Consider the following 25,246-nt stretch of genomic DNA (forward strand, 5'->3'; position numbering starts at 1 on the left):
TGTTCAGTTTGATGGTTTGCAGGACGAGGATCCAAACACTCATTTGGAAAATTTTCAGTAGTTTTGTGACACTTCTAAGATTAATGGCATTTCTGACGATGTCATTCACCTTCGGTTGTTTCCCTTTTCAATGAGAAACACAGCTAAACAGTGGTTAAACTCGTTACCACGAGGGTCAATCACTACTTGGGAACAAATGACCGAAAAATTCTTACTTAAATATTTTTCGCCTGCTAAAATGGCTAAGTTGAGGAATGATATCTCTTTTTTTGTGCAGATGGATCTAGAAACACTCTATGATGCATGAGAGAGATACAAGGACCTATTACGAAGGTGCCCTCACAATGGGTTACCTCTATGGTTGCAGGTTCAGACCTTTTACAACGGTGTGAACCCCTCAACAAGGCAACTTATCGACGCAGCCGCCGGTGGTACTTTAAACAAAAAAACACCTGAAGAGGCTCATGAATTTATTGAAGAGATGTCACTGAATAACTATCAGTTGCAAATCATGAGAACAAAGCCAACAAAAGCAGCCGATGTTTTTCAACCTCGACGCGATTACTATGCTATCTAACCAGGTAGAACTGTTAAATAAAAAGATTGACGGTTTGTATGGTTCTACTCAGGTACATCCAGTGATGAGGTGCGATTCAAATGGAGGAGTAGTACACACAAAATATCAATCATTCAACCCTAGCACCGAGGAGGAATAAGCTTAATATATGGGTAATAATAATTCTAGATCTCAAAATAACCCATACAGTAACACTTATAATGTAGGTTGGAGGAACCATCCCAACTTCTCATGGGGTGGCCAGGGAAATCAAAGGCCACAATATCCCCCATGTTTTTAGAAACCACCTTACCAGCAGGAAAAGAAGTCGAACCTTGAGGAGATGCTAACAAGTTCATCTCAGTGTCAAAAACTTGTTTTTAGAATACTGAAATTGCACTTAAGAATCAGCAAGCTTTGATCCAAGGGCTCGAAGATCAGATAGGCCAGCTTGCCAAACTGATTTCTGAATGACCACAAGGTAGCTTGCTGAGTAATACTAAATCTAACCCAAGGGAATAGCTTAATGCGATTACCGTTCAAGATGAAGAAGGGTTAGTTGAACCTGAACCAGAACCGAGGCAATGAAGTGTGGTAAGTAAAGGTAAAGGTGAGGTGGACCACAATAAGCGAAAAATGGTGAGTAAAGAGTACAAACCTTGCCTACCATATCCCATTGCGACAAGGAAAGACCATACGAATGAATAATTTGGTAAATTCCTTAAATTATTAAAGAAATTACATATTAACTTACCGTTTATTAAAGCTCTTTCGCAAATGCCAAACGTAGTTAAATTTTTAAAGGAGATTTTAGCAAATAAACGGAAGTTGGATGAGGCGTCGCATGTAGAGTTGAACGTAGTTTGGTCAACCGTTCTACAGAATAAGCTACCCAACAAGTTGAAAGATCTAGGGAGTTTTACAATTCCTTGTTTAATTGGTAGTTTGTACATGAATAATGCATTGGTTGATTTAGGGGCGAGCATTAATGTTATGCCTTATAAAATGTTTAAACAGCTAGGTCTTGGGGAACCCAAACAAACTAGGATGAGCACTCAATTGGCTGATAAAACTATTAGATTTCCTAGGGGTATCATTGAAGATGTTCTTGTTAAAACTGATGAATTCATATACCCAGTAGATTTTGTTGTTCTAGATATGGAAGAGGATAGTAACATACCTTTGATTTTAGGACGACCTTTTTTAGCAACTGCTAGAACCATTATTGATGTTGGTACAGGTGAACTCACACTTCGTGTGGGTAATGAAATAATCACTCCTCAAGCTCATAATTTGAGTAACACATCAAATATTGAGGGTGGTTGTATAAATCATGCTACTAATACTAATCATATGGTGCAACCTTCTTTGCAGGAAACACGTTCAAAGAGCATACATGAACCATGTTCAAGTAACAACAAAAGACTCATCTATGAAAAACGAAGATTTTAGGTCGATGAGCTAGATGAATGGTGAACACCTGTCAAGGAGAAACCAAAAGCACACGAAAAATCGAAGCGACACCATAATGAACATAGGGATAAAACAAAGCAAACTAAAGTTGGGGACAAAGTATTTATATCTGAAAATGACCTCCAAATTGCTACTTTAGAGCACAATACGGACAAAGCGACCCCTTCACAGTAATGAACATCTTTCCACATGGTACAGTCGAGGTAACACATACTGTATTCGAAACTTTTAAGGTAAGTAATACTCGACTTAGACCTTATTTTGATAAAATTGATAGTAGATTAAACTCCTCAATCTACCGTAATCACACAAAAATTGAGGTAAGTCGAGCTTTGACTATAAATAGTGCTTCTCGGGAGGTAACCCGAGCACTAACAATGTTGATTTCTTTAAAAATTTTAGTTTTTTTTAACATCTAAATCATTAACTGAGTCCTTGAACACAGGTTTTCCAAATCCACACGACTAGGCACACGGGCGTGCCTTAGGCCGTGCTCATACCACGGGCGGAGACACGGCTGTGTGATACGGCATGTGAGAACAAAGTAAAATTTTCCCAAAACATGGGATTCGATACGTTGCCACGACCGTGCGACATAGCCGTGGGCAATTCTGCCAAATCAACACGGACGTGTGACACGTCCGTGTCTATAAGCCGTGGTAGAAACTAAGAAATTAACACGGGCGTGCGACACACCCGTGCCCACCACCCATGGTTGAACCTGTCAAAATAACACGAGCGTGTGCACATATACACGGGCGTGGGAGAAGCGAATGAAGTAGGACACGGCTGTGTGCACCAACACGCCCAAAGAATACGGGCGTGGGTCGAATCTCAGACACGCCCAAATTTGAAAATCATGAAACACACGGGCTAAAATAAGGGCACACGGGGGTGCCCCACTGTTATGTACCCCAATATCTATATAAACCCCCACTTTTCATCACCCTCTTCCCCAAATACCCTAACCCTAGCCGTCAAAATCTCTTTCCCCCTCCACCGACCGGCCACACCTAGCTCCCTTTTCTTTTCCATTTTCTCCCATATCTCTTTCCCCTCCCCTCTCTTCTCTCCCTTGTGTGCCCCACGGCCTCACTACCCACGCCCGTGGCTGACCCACATCACCCTCGCACAACCAACGCTCGTATTGCCAACCAGCCCTCCGACCACCACAAACCGTCGGTTCCCATGTTCTTTAACTTCTTTATTCTCTAGTTTACTCTATTTTTTTATTCTTTTACTTTTGATTATTATTCTTTTAACCTTAGTTTTATTATTAGTAGTCTTTCTTATTTATGTCTATTGTTATTACACTCATTCTAACAACAAGTGTAGAATAGCTTGATTTTTATTCTAATTTTTTATTTCATTTATTGTCCTAAATAATAGGTTCTTCTGATGGTTTTTAGTTTGGTTAGTAGTTAATTATGTTAAGATTTTCTTTCTTATTCTTCACCATTAAGTGCATTGGATGGTTTCATTTAGTTTGGTATACACTTAGTTATGAGCATAGGGCATACCGAAATAAAAGTTACACGATTTATTTATAACATTCTCAATATGTTTGCTTAATGTTGTGCTTGTTTTTAGTTTACTGATATTGAAATATTTTAACTTTCAAGCACACTATGACAAACACTAGAGGCAAGAAGACTGTCGTCCCAGCATCGAAGTAGCGAAAAGGAGTAGCATCCTCCTGGGTCCTACCACCGAAATCAGGCACCCATTCCTCCAATTTCTACTGGGACCCTAGGAGGAACTATTCCAGATACTACAAACCCGATCCCTAGGTGTGGGCCGTTGCATTAATTGGACTGCCATAGAGTAGATCCAACTTGCTAACACAGTCCAGGCTCTCCTGACTACTGACCCGTTGGGACTCTTCTTCGATATCATCGAGCCGACGTACCTCGAGCTTACACTCGAACTCTGTTTGACCTTCTATCTTCAAGTTGTTATGACAAAGTTCGATGATCCTGGAACAGTCCAGTTCTGTCTTGACGGTTTAGTTCGCCAGTTGAGTGTGCCTGAATTCAGAGTCGCATTAGGACTATACACGGAGGAGTACATGGATGACGACGACTTCGATAGCCTCCATCGCCACATCCACTACTCTCCTTCAAACTGTTGGAAGACCCTCATTCCTACTTCGGCCACTTATGATCCTAGCCGCTCCAAGGCATCAGCTCTCACACCATCCCTGAGATACTTACACGCCATCCTAGCCCATACCCTAACAGGACGGTGAGAGAGCACCGGCGTCATCAACACTAACGGCGCCTATTTTTCATGGAGCATGGTGCATGGGCATGTATTCGACCTCGCTTATTTCATCGCCCTTGCCATTCGCCATCAGACAGAGCGACATAGGAAGGGAGTTATTTATATCGGCCCTTATGTGACTTGCCTGGCGTGGTACTTCGGTCTCCTCAACACGGCGGCGCAAGCATCCTCCCTCACCCTCATTGGTCAGATGTCCCCACAGGGCATCTCGAGTATGCTCCAAATGAGGATGATCAAGTGACAATGTGGATTTGGTCCACCCCAGTACCGCCTCATCCAGTCAGTCGAGCAGGAGGACCTAGAGGATATTACTGATGATGTCCCTCCACCTCACGAGGATCCACCCTCTCAGCCACCACATCTTTATCTTCCAATTCATGCGGCGGCTTCACTCTCTGACATCTCTAAGTGCCTCACTCGATTCAAGCAGCAATGTTTTTAGCGATTTGATCACATTGAGGCAACCTTACATCAAACTTGTCAATGCCTTCACATCTCATTACCACCCCCACCTCGCGAACCATTTGGCGATGAAGATTTTGAAGATTTTTATTTATTATCTTTATGTTTTTACTTTTATCTTTTTAAAACTACTTTTTATTCTATTTATCTTTAATTTTATTTTTATTTCATCCTTAGGTTTTATAGTTTATTTTGAACAATTTATATTTTCGGCCATTTCTTTACGAGTAATAATGCTACTTTATACTTCCTAAAGAATTATTGATTCTATCACAGTTATAAAGAGCTCCAAAGCTCACTATTACTTAGGAATTTGTAGCTCCACTAAAAAGGTCCTCCATGACTGTCATGCCCTGCTCGACCACAACCATAGCTACCACTAGTTATAATATTCTTTTGGTGCAGCACTTGTGGAACCCAACCTCTACCACCCCCGGAGTATCCTCCTCCAATCTCATCCTTGCCTTGGCCGATTACCTTCCATAACTCCAATTCAAGGAATCCATTTAACATTCAGGAAGTTTCACTTCTCTTCCTATCTTATGATTTTATATCTATATTTTTCAGTAAATCTATCTTTGTACATTGAGGACAATGTACATCTTAAGTGTGGGGGGTTATTTATATCATTATCAGAAAAATCCCTGAATTTTGTCTTATTCTCACGTAACTCGCTCATATCACTATTAGAATGAATTTTGATTAATTTATGATTTTTATTGATATGTCTTGAATTAAAACATAGGCATTTATGCATTGATTGTTTAAACTTTAAGGAGTTAGAGAATCAAGCATGATAAGTTGATTTTTGAGAATTAAAATTTTTTAGGTTGTTTCCCCAAGTTTAAGTATTATCTTGAGTTGAAATTCACAAGTTTAACATCAAAAAACCATAATTTTTGTGAGATCTTGAGCCTTTAGAGCATATATTATTTTTTTCATGCTCACTTTTATTGTTGCTATGAGTGCGTCAATATTGATTTGTTATTCTAGAACTTGCTTCGATTATGCATGTCAAGACCACACCATTGATTTGATATGTCGAGATGATAAAGACACTTAGGTTTAACCCACTCACTCCATAAAAGTCTACCCTTATAATTAAACCTTAGTGACCCCCCCTTAAGCCTAACAGGCCATTCGTTGATTTACACTCAATATTAACCCATAACCCATTATTGTTGAAATCCCCTCATTTGATCCCTATTTTTGTCGAGATTTGATTTGAATAAATTGCTTAGCTATGTTTTATTTTTGATAGTTGGAAAATTCTATGTTATTTTGATTTGTTCTTAAAATATATATATACATACATACATACATATTAGTAGTAATTTTTTGTTTTTGAGCTTAATTATTTAATTCTATATTCCATGAAGAAAAGCTCAATTCTAGGATCTTCTAATTAGGAATGTAATTTGTCAGTTTTAGTACTTTTCTAGTTAGGTAATTTTTCAATTCAATCTTGATTATAACCTTTTCTTTCAGCTTGTGACCACACCCCCTAACCAAAGCCACGTTCAACCCTCTAAAGACCTTTTGATTGATGTATCTTCTCAATATATAGTGGTGGAGACTTGATTTTCACGCAAGCCTATGGTAATAACTTTTCAATTGACTGTTGAGTGCTAAATTTCTTGTCCTTAAACACCTCGAGTGATTTGAGTGAATCTTTAGTAAGGATGTGAAACTCTGTGATATTTTGAATCAAAGGTGATTACTTAGATGAGGGGAGACACCTATGTTTTTGTAATAAAATGCTCAACTTGGAATGTTTGAAACTTTGATGTTCTTCTAGTTGAATTTTCAATGTATGATTACTTATGAATTATTTTAAGATACTATTGATGAGAATTATAAGTTGAGAAGATTTATTTTGATTGTGATTTGAGGATTTTGCTTGAGGACAAGCAAGCACTTAAGTGTGAGGGTATTTGATAAATCGTAATTTATACATATTTTTATCCCATGCTTAGCATATTTTTGGATGAATTATCATTAGATTTGTGGACTTCGATGCTCCTAATCCGTTAATTTCATGTTTTATACTTAGAAGAGCATAGGAGAGTAAAAAGAGGGGGAAATGGGCCAAATACAGAGAAAATGGGTCAACATGGGAAATCAACACGGCCTGGACTTCCTCACACGGGTAGTTCACAAGCTACAAATTGTAACACAGCCTAAGCCACCTCACACAGGCGTGTCACACGGGTGTGTCCCTGTCGAGCCAAAGTCTAGTCCTATTCAGAAAAGGCCACTCTTAAGGGTTTTGAAGCATTAAAAAACCTATATAAACACCCCACGAGGTACCTAGAAAAGACACACGAAGTAGGAGACAAGGAATTACTCGAAGAAAGCCGATTGATCCATCTCAGAAGCCGGATTCTCCTTCAAGACTGAAGATCTCCCTTCAATTTTCTTCAGGGGTTTTTGGGTTTTCTTTATGTTTTATTATTATTCTTCTAAGATGTTTCCTTTTACACTTATGAATTAAGTCCCCTAAATACCTAAGGGGAATGAAACCTAAGACGGATCTTGTTATTATTTTCTAAATTATATGATAAATACTTGATTTGTTCTTAATTATGTGTTCTTAATTCTTGTTTTAATATTTCAAGATATTGATTCAAGTTTTGATGTGCTTATTTAGAGGAGCAAAAGTCCCTGTCTAAGAGTAGATCTAGCATAATTAAGCGGAGTTGATTGCACCCTAGACATAGGGCGACATAAATCTGCCGGATTAGGGACAAACCTAATAAGGGAATCCATAGATCGAGTTAATGCAACACTAAAGGTTTTAATTAGAAAGAGATTTCAATTAATCAACCTAGGGTTAGACGTTGTTAGTCTCGAGAGAGATAATAATATAACTTAGGGATTTCTACGAATCGAGTCAAATGAATAAATTGTCTGGTTCAGAGTCAAGTAACAAGTGAAGTCTAGGTGGATTTTTCCTTGGGTATTGTCCAAATCAATCAGTTTTCCCAAAATTATTTCCCTAATTTTTTTCCTGTGAATTCTTACTTTAGTTAATTAGTTTAGATAAAGTAAATCCCCTTATTTTTAGGCTAGATAATAAAAAGAAAGGTAATACTAGTACTTTTAGTTCTTGTGTGTTTGACATTTCGGTCTTGCTATAAACTATACTACTGTTCGATAGGTGCGCTTGCCTTCATTGTGATAATAGTTAGTTTTCAAGTACGATTAATCATAAGTATAAAACTTATCACGCACACATCATAGAGCAAGTGGGAGACTGTTGGATATGGTACCCTAAGTGTAGTATATGCATTTGTAAACTTGTATTTTTTTCAAATAGATTGGTTAATAAAACAAATTAATTAATTACATTTATATACTTTGTATGATTTTCCTCTTATGGTTTTTGCATGCAAAGCAAAATGGAAGTAAATGTTGCTTATTGGTTGTCTAACATTTAAACTAATACTAAGCGGTATTACATAGTCAGATCGTAATACAGAAAGAAAACTTATATTAGTAGACGAATCTAAACATGTCCTTAGTCTAATTGAAAATGTGCAAACCGGTTAAAAGACTAATATGTTGACTATCAAGTCCAATTGAGGAGATGCTTTGTCTTGGGCATTAGAACTGATGAGTTCCAGAAGATAGACACATGATGTGATTGACTGGACAAATAGTACTTCAGACTGGATTTGAGAAGAATATATCCTAGATTCATTTATGGATTTATTCACTTGTGATGTGTGACATACCTAAATCTTGAGTGGATGACTAACTATATATGCATGACTTGTACACTTTGATTTATGTAAAAGCATGAGTTCGAATAGGTAAGGAACCGAAAGTTGGTACATTGGGTGTATGACTTTTTTAGTATGTAGCATCATTCACAATAATGGAATTCATAGCCCAAGACATGGGTAAATGATATCCCCTCATTAGCATTACATGCTTGATGAAAAGTGAATGTGGCCACGGGTAGTTTGTCATTATGATGGATGACTTGATTATTATTTGTTAATAATTTAACTTTCATGAAGGAATATGTAATGGTTACCATGAGATAAAATAGGATCATATTGGGAGAACGAATATTATCCCAAAGAGATTAAGAGTATCCTATGAGGGTAACACACTTATGACAAGGTCATTGGACAAACATTGATTGAGTTGCCTTCTTAATGGTATGTTTTTATGGAGAGCTCGGTCACGATACTATAGTGGAATGACTTTGTGACTAAATGAGTTTATAATTAATACGAAAAAAGTTGGAACTTAATTATAAATCATTTGAGCCTCAATTGCATATGTCCAATCGGTCCCTCCGCTAGCTCGTTGAAACCAGAAATGAATTGCATGTTGAATCAAATGAACAAAAATGAATAGAAATGGAGAAGGAGAAAACATTTGGAAATTATTATTCTTTTCTTCAAAATAAAAATGAAAATGGAGAAATTGAATCATTTGGAAATGAATGTTGTTTTCTCCAAAATGAAAACTGAAACTAAAAATGAAAATAACATGAAAAATGAATTTATGTTTTTCGAATAAATAAAGTTCGAAAATAGAAATAAATCATTTGGTCATAGTTAATCGTTGAATGCAAAAATATTAAATATATTTTTTCATAGATTCTTTTACAGTAAAGTCGTCATGATTTTAACTGAATTAGAATTGGGTTGAGAAAATTATTTTTAATTAATTGGAAATAAATTGAAGTTTATTTTTTAGGAAATAGAAAAACATATATTGGGTTGGATCAAATTTAAAGTAATGGGTTCAAACTTCTCTCCCTATAAAAATATGGCACCGGTAGGGATATTAACACAAATTTCAGATATCATTATTCTGGCCGAAAATAAAGAGACTTTTATTCTCTAAGAATTAAATATATTTTCCAGAATAATGATTCTGTCAGTTTCTATTTTGAAGAGACAATTTTTGTTTTCACCCAAAAAAACAAAAGAACTATTTCTAGTTTATGTGTTTGATTTGTTTTGTTTGTGTAACACTCTTAACCCGTATCCGTCGCCGGACTAGGGTTAAGGGGCATTACCATACATATAGGAAGATTTCACAATCATTTCAAAATCAAAAGTCATACATTATCATATCAAAGTCAAATATCAACATAAGGTCCCTTTCTTAGGTCAACAAGATCTTAAACATGCATTAGGAAGAGGTCGGGACTAAACCGAACACATACAAAATTTTAAAAAAGCTAAAAAAATTCTCTAAGTTACAAAGGTCACACGCCTGTGTGAACAGGCCGTGTGCCTCACACGGCATTAGACACGCTCGTGCGTCTTGGCAATGGCAAAATATTGCATACCTACTGACTTGTCCCACACAGCCTGAGACATTCCCGTGTGCCTTGGCCGTGGTTAAAACTGACTTGGGTCACACAGCCGACCAAACGCCCATGTGCCAGCCCGTGTACCACACACAACCAATAGACATGCCCATGTGTCTAGGCCGTGTCAAAACTGTAGGGCATACAGACTTTAAATGATAGGGTACCCCAGGGGACACACGACAGTGCAACATGACCGTGTGTCGCACACAGCTGAGACACACACCGGTGTCTTTACCCATGTGAACAAAAATAGGTCATTTTAAAAGCCAAATTGCCCCCCATTTTGGGTCATACCTACAAGCTCAAAATGGCACATAATTCACAACCAAAATGCAACCAAAACATTACCTCATCAAGCATCATTTATGCTTCAATATCACTAATCATTTCCATACACAATTCTAACTTAAACATACTAATTCCATGTACCAAAATCATACCACAAATATATAATTCATATCACATTTATAACCATTTCAAGATCATAACATTTCAAATCATAACAATATCCCAAATTAACCATAAAACTTACCAAAATTGAATATTTCATTTGGCCATTCAAGAGCACATCAAAACATACCATTTTTGAACACAAAGCATGTACCAAAATTCATTCATAATCTCATCCATAACCAAAGCCATATCACATGGCTAGATGTACTCATCTCAAAACATATCCAAAGTTCTCTAGCCTATACATGTCATACTTTGATATATACATTTTCAAAAGGTACCAAAATAGAGTTCGACAGTGTGGTGATGATCCTCAACAATCCCTGAGCTTCTGGTATCTTTAATGATCTATAAAACAATGCAAACACACACAAAGTAAGCTTTCAAAATCTTAGTAAGTCATATACAAATAAACTTATCAAATATCACAATTATAAATCAATTCATTCATATGAATCATGGCATAACACAATAGCAAGTTCATATGTCTCATTTAGCTAAATTGTTCATAATCACTTACTTATAAGTACATCACATTTCCATGTAGCTTACATGTCAAAAGATCATATTCATGCTCACCTTTCATTGCCAAATTCCATATACAGCTCATACGTACCTGAATTGGATATACATTCACATAGTTATTCATTTCTTGGGATGCCCGTTGAACAATACGGAATCAAATAGGATACGTGGATAGCTCAGAAAGCTCGTACAATACCATCATCCTAGACATGGTCTTACATGTAATTAAAAATCGATGCCACTGTCCCAAACAGGGTCTTACACAAAATCAAATACAATGCTGATGCCCCAGACATGGTCTTACATGTAAATCTCAAATCGATGCCAATGTCCCAGACGTGATCTTACACGAAATCACATATCAGAATCCTATGTCATGACATATGAATCCTAATTGTTCCTATAGTTCGTACGGGGCTTTTTGGACGTCGTCGCATTATCAAAACTTTCTTGGATTTCACATATTCATCTTCCATGCTCATCCATCACAATTCAAACACATATAAGCATAAATTAATCAACTCAAATACATTTATTTGTATATCGACTTACCTCGTATGGAAATGAATGGAAACAAACGGCTATTCAATGACTTTCGACTTTCGACTTTCAACTTTCCCGGATCTAATTCCATTTTCCTTGGTTCTTGATCTATATAAATTCAAATTTAACTCTTTTATTCAACCAATCATTCAATTCAATCCATATACACATATTTAGGGCATTTTACAAATTAATCCTCACATTTTCACATTTTAACACTTTAGTCCCTATTTCATAAAATCACAAAATACGCATAATTTCCTTTCACACATGCCTAGCGGAATTTTCCTTTAGCTCATATAAGCCCACATATTTCATTTATTTCACATTTTAGCCCCTCAATTTCTTATTTTCACAATTTAGTCCAAAGTACTCAAATTCATCAAAATCCCAATACAAAACATAGTAATCTAACACATATCTTTCATTTTCTATTATGAAACTTCATAAAACTCACATTATCAACAATGACACATCTTAAAATCATAATCAAATTCAAAAATTAAGGCATGGGCCTGAAAGATTACTAAGCAACGATTACAAAAACATAGAAATTATCAAAAACTGAGTCAAAATCGTACCTTAATCAAGCTTCTAAGTTGTCGAACCCTAAAACCACATCCATGGCTTTCTTTCTTTTGTATTTTCGACAAACAGGATGATAATATGAAACAAAAATCATGTTTAGTTTTAATTATATTAACATAATATACTAATTACCATAATAACCTTTATTCAACCATTATAAGATCACTTAATGGATGGTCATTTATGTCCATTAACCTTATCAATGGCATAATAATAACATAAGGACCTTTTCTTTAATAAGCCGTAACAAATAGGCATACTTAACATATAGCAAGTCACTTTTGCATTTTACGCAACTATGTCATTTTATCAAATCGGGCACACAAACGATAAAATTTTTATACGAAACTTTCACATATATTAATTCACATATTATAAACAAAAAAAATAATATTAAAATATTTTTTGACTCGGATTTGTGGTCCTGAAACCACTATTCTAACTAGGGTCTAAATCAGGTTGTTAGAACTCTCCCCCTTAGGGATTTTTGTCCCCGAAAATCTTACTATTGAACAGAGTTGGATATTGTTGTCTCGTAAAATCTTACCAAAGCATCGATACGTGAAATACATTATGGATCTTTTCTAACTCAGGTGGTAACAATAATCTATAAGCAACCGGCCCGATAATCTCTATAATTTCGTACTGCCCAATGAATCTCGAACTTAACTTACCTTTTCTGCCGAATCAGAGTATTTTCTTCCACGGAGATACTTTCAAAAAGACTTTGTCGCTAATCTCAAATTCAATATCTTTTTGTTTCAAATCTGCATATGATTTCTAACGATCTGGCGCTGCTTTTAGACTTTCACGAATCATTTTCACTTTCTGTTTAGTCTCTTTAATCAAATCAACCCCGTGAATCTTATTCTCAATAAGCTCAGTCCAATACAAAGGTGTACAACATTTTCTACCATATAAGGCTTCGTATGGTGCCATTTTAATGCTTGATTGAAAACTATTATTATAAGAAAACTCAATCAATGGCAAATATTGTTCCCACGTACCTTCAAACTCAAGAATGCAACATCTCAACATATCCTTGAGAATTTGAATAATCCGTTTGGATTGACCATCCGTCTGTGGGTGAAAAGCAGTACTAAAGTGTAATTTTGTACCTAAAGCCACTTGTAGTTTCTTCCAAAATCGCGAAGTGAATCTCGGGTCTCTGTCTGACACAATAGACAATGGCACCCCGTGCAATCTTACAATATAGGAAATGGATAACTCAGCTAATTTATCAAGTGAGTAGTTAGATCGTACCAGAATAAAATGAGCTGATTTCGTCAATCAGTCAACTACAACCCAAATTTCATCTTTCTTTCTTAGAGATAGGGGCAAACTCGAAACAAAATCCATCGTTATTCTATCCTATTTCCACTCTGAAATCATAATCGGTTGTAACAAACTAGATGGCATCTATTGTTCAGCTTTAACTTGCTGACAGATCAAACATTTTGAAACAAAGTCAGATATATCTCTTTCATTCCAGGCCACTAGTATAGTTGTTTCAAGTCATTATACATTTTCGTCCTACCCGGATGTACTAATAAATAACTGTGATACGCTTCTTTCAAAGTCATCTGTATCAACTCTGGATTTCTCAGAACACAAAGCTGATCTCGGAATCTCAGACAATCATCTTTATCAATTATAAATTCTGAATCAGAATTCATTTCACACTGAGCTCGTTTTGCTATTATCTCATTATCAACTCTCTGAGCATCACAAAATCTGTTGTAAAAACAACGGCCTCGCTTTCAATTCAGTTAAAACTAAACCATCATCAGATAGAACCAAATGAGCATTCATCACACACAATGCAAACAATGATTTCTGACTCAAGGCATTAGCAACAACATTTGCTTTTCCCGGATGATAATCGATAACAAGCTCATAATCTTTTAGCAGTTCTAGCCATCTTCTCTGTCGCAAGTTCAAATCTCTCTAAATCATTAGATATTTCAAAATTTTATGATCTGAAAACACGTGACATTTCTTACCAAACAGACAGTGATGCCAAATCTTTAAAGCGAACAAAATCACAACTAATTCAAGGTCGTGCGTCGAATAGTTCTTTTTATGTGGTTTTAACTGTCTCGAAGCATAGGTTATAACTTTTCCTTCCTGCATCAAACGTATCCCAGACCATTCAAAGAAGCATCACTATATATCACAAATTCTTTACCAGATTCTGGTTGTACTAATACTAAATCTTCAGTCAATAGGGCTTTCAACTGATCGAGACTTTTCTAACATTTCTCTGACCACTCGAATTTGACATCTTTCTGTAGCAGTCATATCAACGGAGTCGCAATCATCGAAAAGCCTTTCACAAATCGTCGATAATAACCAACAAGTCCTAGAAAACTACAGACTTCAGAAACATTTCTCGGAAGCTTCCAATCTAAGATAGCTGAAATTTTTCTCGGGTCAACTCGAATACCAGATGCTGATACATTATGCCCTAGAAAACCAACTTCGCATAACCAGAATTCACATTTACTGAACTTAGCAAATAATTGTTTATCACGCAAAGTCTGTAGCACTACTCTCAAATGTTCGGCATGTTCAATTTCATCACACGAATAAATTAAAATGTCATCAATAAATACGACAACAATCGATCTAAATACGATCTAAAAATTCTATCCATCAAATCCATAAAAACAGCAAGTGCATTTGTTAATCCGAAAGGCATAACTAAAAAATCATAGTGTCCATACCTCATTCGAGAAGCAGTTTTTGGAATTTCTGAATCTTTTACTCTCAACTGATAATAACCCGATCTGAGATCTATCTTTGAAAACACGGTAGCTCCTTTCAACTTATCAAACAAATCATCAATTCTAGGCAGAGGGCATTTTTTTTTGATAGTCACTTTGTTCAACTAATGATAATCAATGCATATTCTCATTGTGCTGTCTTTCTTTTTCATAAATAGAATAGGAGCACCCTAAGTTGAGAAACTCGGTCTTGCGAATCCTCTATCAGTCAACTCTTACAACTGAGACTTTAATTCTTTTAACTCAGTCGGAGCCATTCTATACGGAGTTATCAAAATCGGAGTAGTTCCTGGCATTAACTCAATGCCAAACTCAACCTCTCAGATCGGAGGCAATCCCAGAAGTTCTTCAGGAAACACATCAGGGAATTCACAGATAATAGACACTGATCCAAATTTTTTTCTATCACTTTCGAGTCAATCAGAATAATCTCATCATTCTGACATCAAAAATCAATAGTCTTCCGTTTACAATTTACAATAGCATCGTGCAAAGTTAACCAATCCATACCTAGAATTATATCAAATTCGTCGAATGGTAATAACATTAAATCAGCCGGAAAACATGAATCTCGAATCATCAATGGACAATTCTTACATGCTTTATCAACCAAAACACACCAGCCTAAGGGGTTCGATACTCTAATTACAAATCCAGTAGACTCTACAGGCAAAGTCTTACTGCTCACTAAATTCATGCATATATAAGAATGCGTTGATCCTGGATCTATTAGTGCAATCATAGAAGTATCATAAAGAGTAAAAGTACCAGTAATAACATCTGGAGACAAAGCTTCTTCGAGTGTACGAATAGCATAGGCTCTGGCAGGTGTACGAGCCTCAGATCTTACAGTCGTATCTTTAGTTCCCCTCTGGCTGCCACTCAACTTACCCGTATTTTTGGGCAGTCTACCTCGAGCTGTATTGCTACTCGGCCTCAGATTTTGCACAATCTCTTGTTCTACAAACTCAGGACATTCACGGATAAAGTGATATAAGGATCCACATCTAAAGCAAGCTCGACCATTCAATCTATAAATTCCCAGATGTCTTTTACCACAATGTTTACACTTGGGTCAATCGGATCAGACATTTCCAACACTTGCAACAGAAGTACCTGGAGTTTTGAAACTTGAATGCGATCTAGTACAATCTCTACTCAAATGTCCCACATTAACCTTTGAACGGTTATAATCATCTTGGAATTTCTTTGATGCAGACTGAAATAATTTATTCGATGATCTTTTTCGCACTTCTCTAGCTTCAGAATCAGCTTTTCTTTTCTCTTTCCCGAGTTCTTCAACTTTACATACTCGTTCAACAAGAACAACAAACTCTTTAATTTCCAAAATTCCAACTACCATTTACACATTATTCTTCGGTCGAAACACATTCTCGTGCATACTGACTCAATCTCACAAATTTCTCATTCGTATTCTATAATAGACATACGACTCTGTTTCAACTCATGAAACTCTTTGTGTTTCTGATCGATGAATCTCTGACTGATATATTTCTTTCAGAATTTAGCTTGAAAGAAATCCCAAGTGACTCATTGTCTCGGAACCACTGATATCAACATCTTCCACCAATGATACGTTGTATCTCTCAAAAGTGAAATGGCACGTTTAAGACATTCATCCTGAGTACATGACATTTCATTGAACACTTGTATCATATTCTCTAACCAAAATTTAGCTCTCTCAGCATCATCATTAGTAGTAGCACAGAACCCTTCTGCCCCATATTTTCTAATTTTATCAACAGGTGGCTTACTCAACTGAATTGGATTAGCTTGTGGCATGACAGGAACTTGTGGAGGGTTTAATGGGGGCGAAGGTTGTGGAACAACCGGATTAGTTCTCATATACTGAGTCAACCAATCATTCATCATTTGGTAAAAGGCTGGCTTAGCCTCTCCCTCGTGGCTACTAGTAGTAGGTCTAGAATCAGATGGCGCTGTCTTTTGAGCAGGAGTAGGCGCATTACTTTCAACATCATCAGCTACGACTCGTTCGAGATCCATTTACTATATAAAAACACTTTTTCATTGTCAAGAATCATCACACTATCGCAGTTTACAAATATAGCATGTATAGCTAGACTAACATACCCTACGTTAGTCCTAGAATCAACTAAACGTATCCGTCGCCGGACTAGGGTTAAGAGGCATTACCATACATATAGGAACATTTCGCAATCATTTCAAAATCAAAAGTCATACATTATCATATCAAAGTCAAATATCAACATAAGGTCCCTTTCTTAGGTCAATAAGATCTTAAACATGCATTAGGAAGAGGTCGGGACTAAACCGAACACATACAAAATTTTAAAAAGCTAAACAATATTTCTAACTTACAAAGGTCACACGCCCGTGTGAACAGGCCGTGTGCCTCACACGGCATTAGACACGCTCGTGCGTCTTGGCAATGGCAAAATACAGCATACGTACTGACTTGTCCCACACGCCCGGAGACATACCCGTGTGCCTTGGCCGTGGTTAAAACTGACTTGGGTCACACAGCCAACCAAATGACCATGTGCCAGCCCGTGTACCACACACAACCAATAGACATGCCCATGTGTCTAAGCTGTGTCAAAACTGTAGGGTATACAGACTTTAAATCGTAGGGTACCCCAGAGGACACATGGCCATGCAACATGACCGTGTGTCACACACGGCTAAGACACACACCGTGTCTCTACTCGTGTGGACAAAGATAGGCCATTTGAAAAGCCAAATTGCCACCCATTTTGGGTCATACCTACAAGCTCCAAATGGCACATAATTCACAACCAAAATGCAACCAAAACATTACCACATCAAGCATCATTTATGCTTCAATATCACTAATCATTTCCATACACAATTCTAACTCAAACATACTAATTCCATGTACCAAAATCATACCATAAATATATAATTCATATCACATTTACAAACATTTCAAGATTATAACATTTCAAATCATATCAATTTCCCAAATTAACCATAAAACTTACCAAAATTGACTATTTCATTTTGTCATTCAAGAGCAAATCAAAACATACCTTTTTTGAACACAAAGCATATACCAAAATTCATTCATAATCTTATCCATAACCAAGCCATATCACATGGCTAGATATACTCATCTCAAAACATATCCAAAGTTCTCTAGCCTATACATGCCATACTTCAATATATACATTTACAAAAGATATAAAAATAGAGTTCGATAGTGTGGTGATGATCCTCGACGATCCCCGAGCTTTCGGTAGCTTCAATGATATATAAAACAATGCAAACACACACAAAGTAAGCTTTCAAAAGCTTAATAAGCCATATACAAATAAACTTATCAAATATCACAATTATAAACCAATTCATTCATATGTATCATGGCATAACACAATAGCAAGTTCATATGTCTCATTTAGCTAAATTGTTCGTAATCACTTACTTATAAGTACATCACATTTCCATGTAGCTCACATGTCAAAAGATCATATTCATACTCACCTTTCATTGCCAAATTCCATATACATTTCATATGTACTTGAATCAGATATACATTCACATAGTTATTCATTTCTTGGGATGCCCATTGAACCGTACGGAATCAAATAGGGTACGCGAATAGCTCAGAAAGCTTGTACAATGCCAATGTCCTAGACGTGGTCTTACATGTAATTAAATATCAGTGCCACTATCCCAGACAGGGTCTTACGCAAAATCAAATACGATGCCGATGTCCCAGACATGGTCTTACACGTAAATCTCAAATTGATGCCAACATCCCAGACATGGTCTTACACGAAATCACATATCGGAATCCTATATCATGACATATGTATCCTAATTGTTCCTATGGTTCATACGGGGCTTTTTGGACGTCGTCGCATTATCGAAACTTTTTCGGATTTCACATATTCATCTTCCATATTCATCCATCACAATTCAAACACAAATAAGCATAAATTAAACAACTCAAACACATTTATTTGTATACCGACTTACCTCGTACGAAAATGAATGGAAACAAAATTTATTCAACGACTTTTGACTTTCCCCGATCTAATTCCATTTTCCTTGGTTCTTGATCTATATAAATTCAAATTTAACTCTTTTATTCAAAAAAATCATTCAATTTAATCCATATACACATATTTAGGGCATTTAACAAATTAACCATCACATTTTCACATTTTCACATTTTAACACTTTAGTCCCTATTTCATAAAATCACAAAATGTGCATAATTTCCTTTCATACATGCCTAGTCGAATTTTCCTTTAGCTCATATAAGCCCACATATTTCATTTATTTCATATTTTAGCCCCTCAATTTCTCATTTTCACAATTTAGTCCAAAATACTCAAATTCATCAAAATCCCAATACAAAACATAGTAATCTAACACATATCTTTTATTTTCTATTATCAAACTTCATAAAAACCACATTATCAACAATGGCACATCTTAAAATCATAATCAAATTCAAAAATTGAGGCATGGGCTTGAAAGATTACTAAGCAACGATCACAAAAACATAGAAATTATCAAAAATCGAGTTAAAATCGTACCTTAATCAAGCTTCTAAGTTGTCAAACCCTAAAAACACATCCATGGCTTTCTTTCTTTTGTATTTTCGGCAAACAAGATGATAATATGAAACAAAAATCATGTTTTGTTTTAATTATATTAACATAATATACTAATTACCATAATAACCTTTATTAAACCATTATAAGATCACTTAATGGATGGTTATTTATGTCCATTAACCTTATTAATGGCATAATAACAACATAAGGACCTTTTCTTTAATAAGCCATAACAAATGGGCACACTTAACATATAGCAAGTCACTTTTGCATTTTACAAGATTAAGTCCTTTTATCAAATCGGGCACACAAACTATAAAATTTTTATACGAAACTTTCACACATATTAATTCATATATTATAAACACAAAAATTAATATTAAAATATTTTTTGACTTGAATTTGTGGTCCCAAAACTACTATTCTGATTAGGGTCTAAACCGGGCTGTTACAGTTTGGGCCCAAACTCGAAACAATTCATGGTACTAGAATAGCAGGGAAGATCATTTGGTTGAAAGTCAATAATGAAAAGGATTCGTCTATCTGAAAACACTAGTACAATTTTGGTCTATAGTTTATTGCTATAAATATCACAAACCCGGTTAGTTTTCAAAATTTATATTTTCCATTGTGCAAAAATATTGTTTTCGAACCAATTTTATTCCAACAATAACTACCTTTGTAAGCAATGTTTGATTTTGTGTCGTATGATAAATAATTAATATAGATGTTTGTATATAAATCATGTTTAAATCAATCATCGTTCATTGGTATAATTAAAAGCTTGAAAGAAATTGTGTTTTATTGAATGCCTGGGATAACCTAAGGCATTGTTTGCATAGTCAGTTCCTCAATGAGCCTACCTTTATGCTATGTATCTCTAGTTCCCATGTTTGAGCCTATTTACTCTTCTTTAATGAACCATTCATATTGAAACCTTGAGCCAAAATTGAATTCAAACTTGAACCCGTCCCTATCCTTGTTCCTTAATTGCATTATGATATAGATATCAAGCCATGGATATTGAGGGTTTAGGTGGAAACATACCGGTCGTTTAAAAATGAATTTGAGTGAAAATAAGTGATGAGATGGGACATTATTATCACACCTAAAAATAGGGACTAGGAGTTTTAGGGGTATTTTAGGAACTTTGGCCTATATAAGCTCAGAATATCGTAATGTTGGTACTCGATAATGCTTGCGACAATGGTTTTCATAAATTTTAGTCAATTTTTGGAAACGAGTTTTAAATGTCTTTAATTTTAGAAAAGGGATTGATTTGTAAAAGGTTCAAAGCTATAAGTCTTTATGAAGCAATTAAACTAATTTTTCAAAACCATCCTAATAAACCCCCCATTCCTAGTTTTATTTCGCGAAACTTTTGTTCTCATTTGCTTGTGTCATTTCTTGCTCTCCCAAATCCCTCCCACTTTCTTTTGATCTTCAACTCCTAATTCTTTTTGAATCCTATCACCCTTGAGCCTTAAATCTCCATTAAAACCAAGGAAATCACCCAAGAATTCCACTATCTTCATTATCTTCTCCAAAACATGAGTTTATTTGGTTTGAGTCAAAGCTCTATTTTCTTGCATTCAAGGTAACCAATTTTTTTCCTACTAGATTTAAATGTTATTTGGTTTTTTAAACTGAATTTATAGCCATTAAAATGCAGGTTTTTAGGTAAAAGCCGAAAATCGGGTCTTTAATGGTGAATTTTGAGTTTGTGGATAAAAGCCTGGTTTTGAAGTGTTTTTCAATTAGTTTTAAACTAATTAGAAGCTTTATAAAATAACTTTGAAGTTTCATCAAGGATTTCAGGGGTTTTAATGAATTTTCGTTGTAATAGCCAAAACTTGTCAAAAAAATTTGATACCTTAAAACGCGTGGTTTTGTGAAGTTTAAAGGTTGGGTTAGTTATAGATGAATATGTAGATGAATGGAATTCATTTCATGCAAAAATATTAAGCATAGACTGAGTTATTCAAATTTTAAGTTTGTTGTGCTAAAGGTTTTGGTTAGAGAAGGATGTAGCTTAGGCTTGTGCTTGTGGCTGTTTGAGTGAGTTATTGACTGAATATGTGTGGTTTGTCTTGTTGAATTGTAAGAGTCAATAAGACCTTCAACAAGTAAAGATAATGGCGAAGGGAATCTTGTCTAAGCTTTCAATTTTTTTGGCAAAAGCGAATATTTCGGTGAGTGTTTTAGAATAGCTACTCGTAAGTAATTCGTTGTGTATTTGTGAGTTTAGAGGTAGCCTAAACCCCCTTCTCTAAATTTCAAGTGTAAGTATTCTTTTACCTGTGCTAAATGTGTGATAAATATGTTTGTGAATTGTGATAAAGTAACACCCCTAACTCGAACCCGTCGCCGGAATAAGGTTACAGAGGATTACCAAAGTTTACAAATTAATTTTCAGACATTTCATTTCATCTAGCATTCATATTAGAAACTAATTAAAATCATACATATTGTCCCTTAAACAAGCCCTCGAGGCCCAAATTACACATTAGAAACAAATAGGGACTAAGTCGTAAACTCAGAAAATTTTTCGAAAATATTTAAAATTTTCAACATTGCAAGGGTCACATGGTCGAGTAACTCACACGGTTTAGACACACGCCCGTGTCTCAGGCCATGTGGGCATTCAAAATAGGGACACACGATCGTTCAGCCCATACCCATACCCGTGTGAGTATACTGACTTGGGTCACACGGCCAAGTGACATGCTCGTGCGCTAGACCGTGTGAGCATTCTGTTTTGTGCAAATTTAAGATGCAGGGGACACACGACTGTGTCACCTGGCCGTGTGTCACACACAGTTGAGACACACACCCGTGTCTCTACCGTGTGGATGAAAATAGGTCACTTTACAAGCGATATTTCTCACCCAATTTTTATGTCAATCTACAATCAACATTACACATATCAATAAGCCAAAATAAGTGGCTAAACCCAACAAATTACATATATACCATCATTAAGAAAAATACCTATACATGCCATTATAACTAAAATCAAAACATTCGAAAGTACCGATAGAACCGATGGATAGTGTAATACAACTCTGACAAACTTCCAACCCAATCGAGCTTCTGATAATTTGAAAAGTGAAGGAAAACAAATACATAAGCAATGAATGCTTAGTGAGCTCGTATAAACTTCAATCATAATACTTCTTTCCAATATGAAATTTATACATTTAAAGAACAATTAAAAATTGATACTTCAATACTCATGAAGCTATATTCATCCACACACAAGGTGAATAAATCCACAGCATCACTTATACATATTATCCCAAGCATAGTAGGATTTAAATAACTTAAACTCTAGAAAATTTCTTTATTTTAATTTGCATTTCTTTACTTTCCACACTTATTCCATGTGCATGACACACAAGTCATAAACATACCATTCAATCGTGGTCACAAGCTAGTGCATTTAAACAAAACCTTTTTTGAATTGATCATATGATAAGTCATTTCATAAGAAATTGCACAATTTAAAACTTACCACTTTTTCATGAGCACTAGCATATTTTCTCTTGAGTACTTACCACTTCAATGCATTATATAAATAAACATTTTACCATTCAACCAATAGCTTGACACTTGTCTAAGCATCAAACAACAACACTTGTTAGTGTACTTGCACATATTTCATATAAATTCAACATTGATATACTTATTTTCTCGACATGTCACACTTGAGTTTATTACTCATCTCAACTTACATAATTTCCTTGTATCAACATATCAAAGATAATCATATATGTACATGTCACGATACATATCATTCTCTTATTGTTTCTTCATAAACATATATCATTCATTTCATTATATCAATATTTCATGTACCATCATTTCCATGTATTTCATGTACATTTATTCCAGTAATAGTTTATATCGAACTCAACATTAATCAAATTTCATATACATATACTTTCCACATCATGTGTCCATATAACATGTACAAATCATTATACATATATATTTCAAGCATATACAGGTAATAATTCATTTTGTACTCATATTGTTTCATATCAAAATTTTCCCATTGAATCATTTAAAATATCGATGGATACACGAGTAGTACACACAAGTGTACACAACTGTAATCTGTCAATTCATATTCAGGAATGTTCATTAGAGCATATAATCAGGAAGCACTCTCTCGAGCCATATAATGGGAAGTTCATGTGAGAGATGTAACAGGAAGCCTATCCGGGTTGTATAATGGGAAGTTCATAAGTGTAACACCCCAAACCCGACCCAGACATTACGATCGAATCTGGTGTGTCACATTGAAGCGTTACTAGAAAAGTCATGTTTTATCTAAAGTCTTTCTTAGTGTTTAAAGAAAATCTTCGTTATAGATTAAAGTGAATGGAAGCAGTGCACCAGGTAGGATACCAAAAAAGAGGAGGTGAGTCAATTAGACTGCTTAAGTACCTAGCTCTCCACGGATCCAGTCCTAGACATGCCCACAACCATTGCCACACTTTAACTGAGTGATTGTTCAGGGGTAAAACCAGTTCGTTTAAAACCATTTGAGTAAGGTTATTAATTTTGAAAAAGTTTTCGTTGCGGAAGCTTTGCTTTGTTATCATGATATTTTGAAATCAAGTAACCTTTTTAAAATGCGCCCTAGAGCTATTCATTTTCAAACAATTAAAGCAATATCATGCCTAAGCTAGCAAAACATGCTAAAATAATTAAAAATAATTAAAGCGGCCTTATTACAACTTAAACCCAAAACAATTAAAGTAAATAAGTGCTGATCAAAACACAAGAAGAAAACTGAATTTGCAGAACATGTGGCCACTCCGAATCCCTCACGGCTCCAAGTCCACTATGGTTGGGGATTTCCTGCATGGATGAAATTAAGGGGTGAGTTTGGAAACTCAGTGTGTAAATTAACCCAACCATAGTCCAAATCAGGTCAAACCACAGAAACAGATTAAGTTGGGCCTTAGTCCTATACAGAATTCAGAATGAAGCCCATAGGCCCATAACAGATACAAAACAGATATATCATGTGTGACAGCCCTAAATTGACCCTAGTCGGAAAGTGGTTTCGGGACCACAAAACCGAGTCTTATAAATAATTAAAAGTTATATTCTGTGTTTATGATGTGAGTAAATGCATGTGTGAAAGTTTCATGCATTAATTTGATCATTTTTATGTGAATTTATTAAAATGGACTTATATGAAACATTGTTGGAAAGTGAGAGGTTAATCTTACAATGGTCTAATAGTACATGCATTGAAAAGAGTGGTTTTGCATGTCAATTAGACCATTTTTGAATGTAAATGGCCTGCCAACACATGCATGTAACAATGTGTTCTCTTGTCTCCATTTTTAATTGGTGGGAATTATGTATAATAATAAATTTATAGTAGTGGTGGTGATAAAAACAAAGTCCCATCATCTTTTTTTCATCTTGCCGAAACCATAAGGAAAGGAAAAAGAAAAATGGAAGGAAGAACACCTAAGGCATTCAGCCATCTTGTATTGGGAATTAAGGTATGATTTCATATGTTTTTCTTTGGATTTTGAGAAATTTAAATTGGTTTTAAAGCTCCTAAAATGACCCATGTATGTGATTTTGTGTTTGGGATGCATGAAGCATTCGATCATGAGCT

At 35.5% G+C, this 25,246-nt stretch overlaps 1 non-coding gene across 1 annotated transcript; it reads right to left on the reverse strand.

The window, feature by feature from the left end:
- Positions 1-244: 244 nt before the first annotated feature.
- LOC121207435 (small nucleolar RNA R71) lies at positions 245-351 on the reverse strand. The gene has a single exon (XR_005902526.1). It is a non-coding gene; the product is annotated as a small nucleolar RNA R71 (small nucleolar RNA).
- Between the last annotated feature and the right edge of the window lie 24,895 nt (positions 352-25,246).

Source organism: Gossypium hirsutum, chromosome A09 (assembly GCF_007990345.1).
Source record: "Gossypium hirsutum isolate 1008001.06 chromosome A09, Gossypium_hirsutum_v2.1, whole genome shotgun sequence".
Taxonomy (NCBI): domain Eukaryota; kingdom Viridiplantae; phylum Streptophyta; class Magnoliopsida; order Malvales; family Malvaceae; genus Gossypium; species Gossypium hirsutum.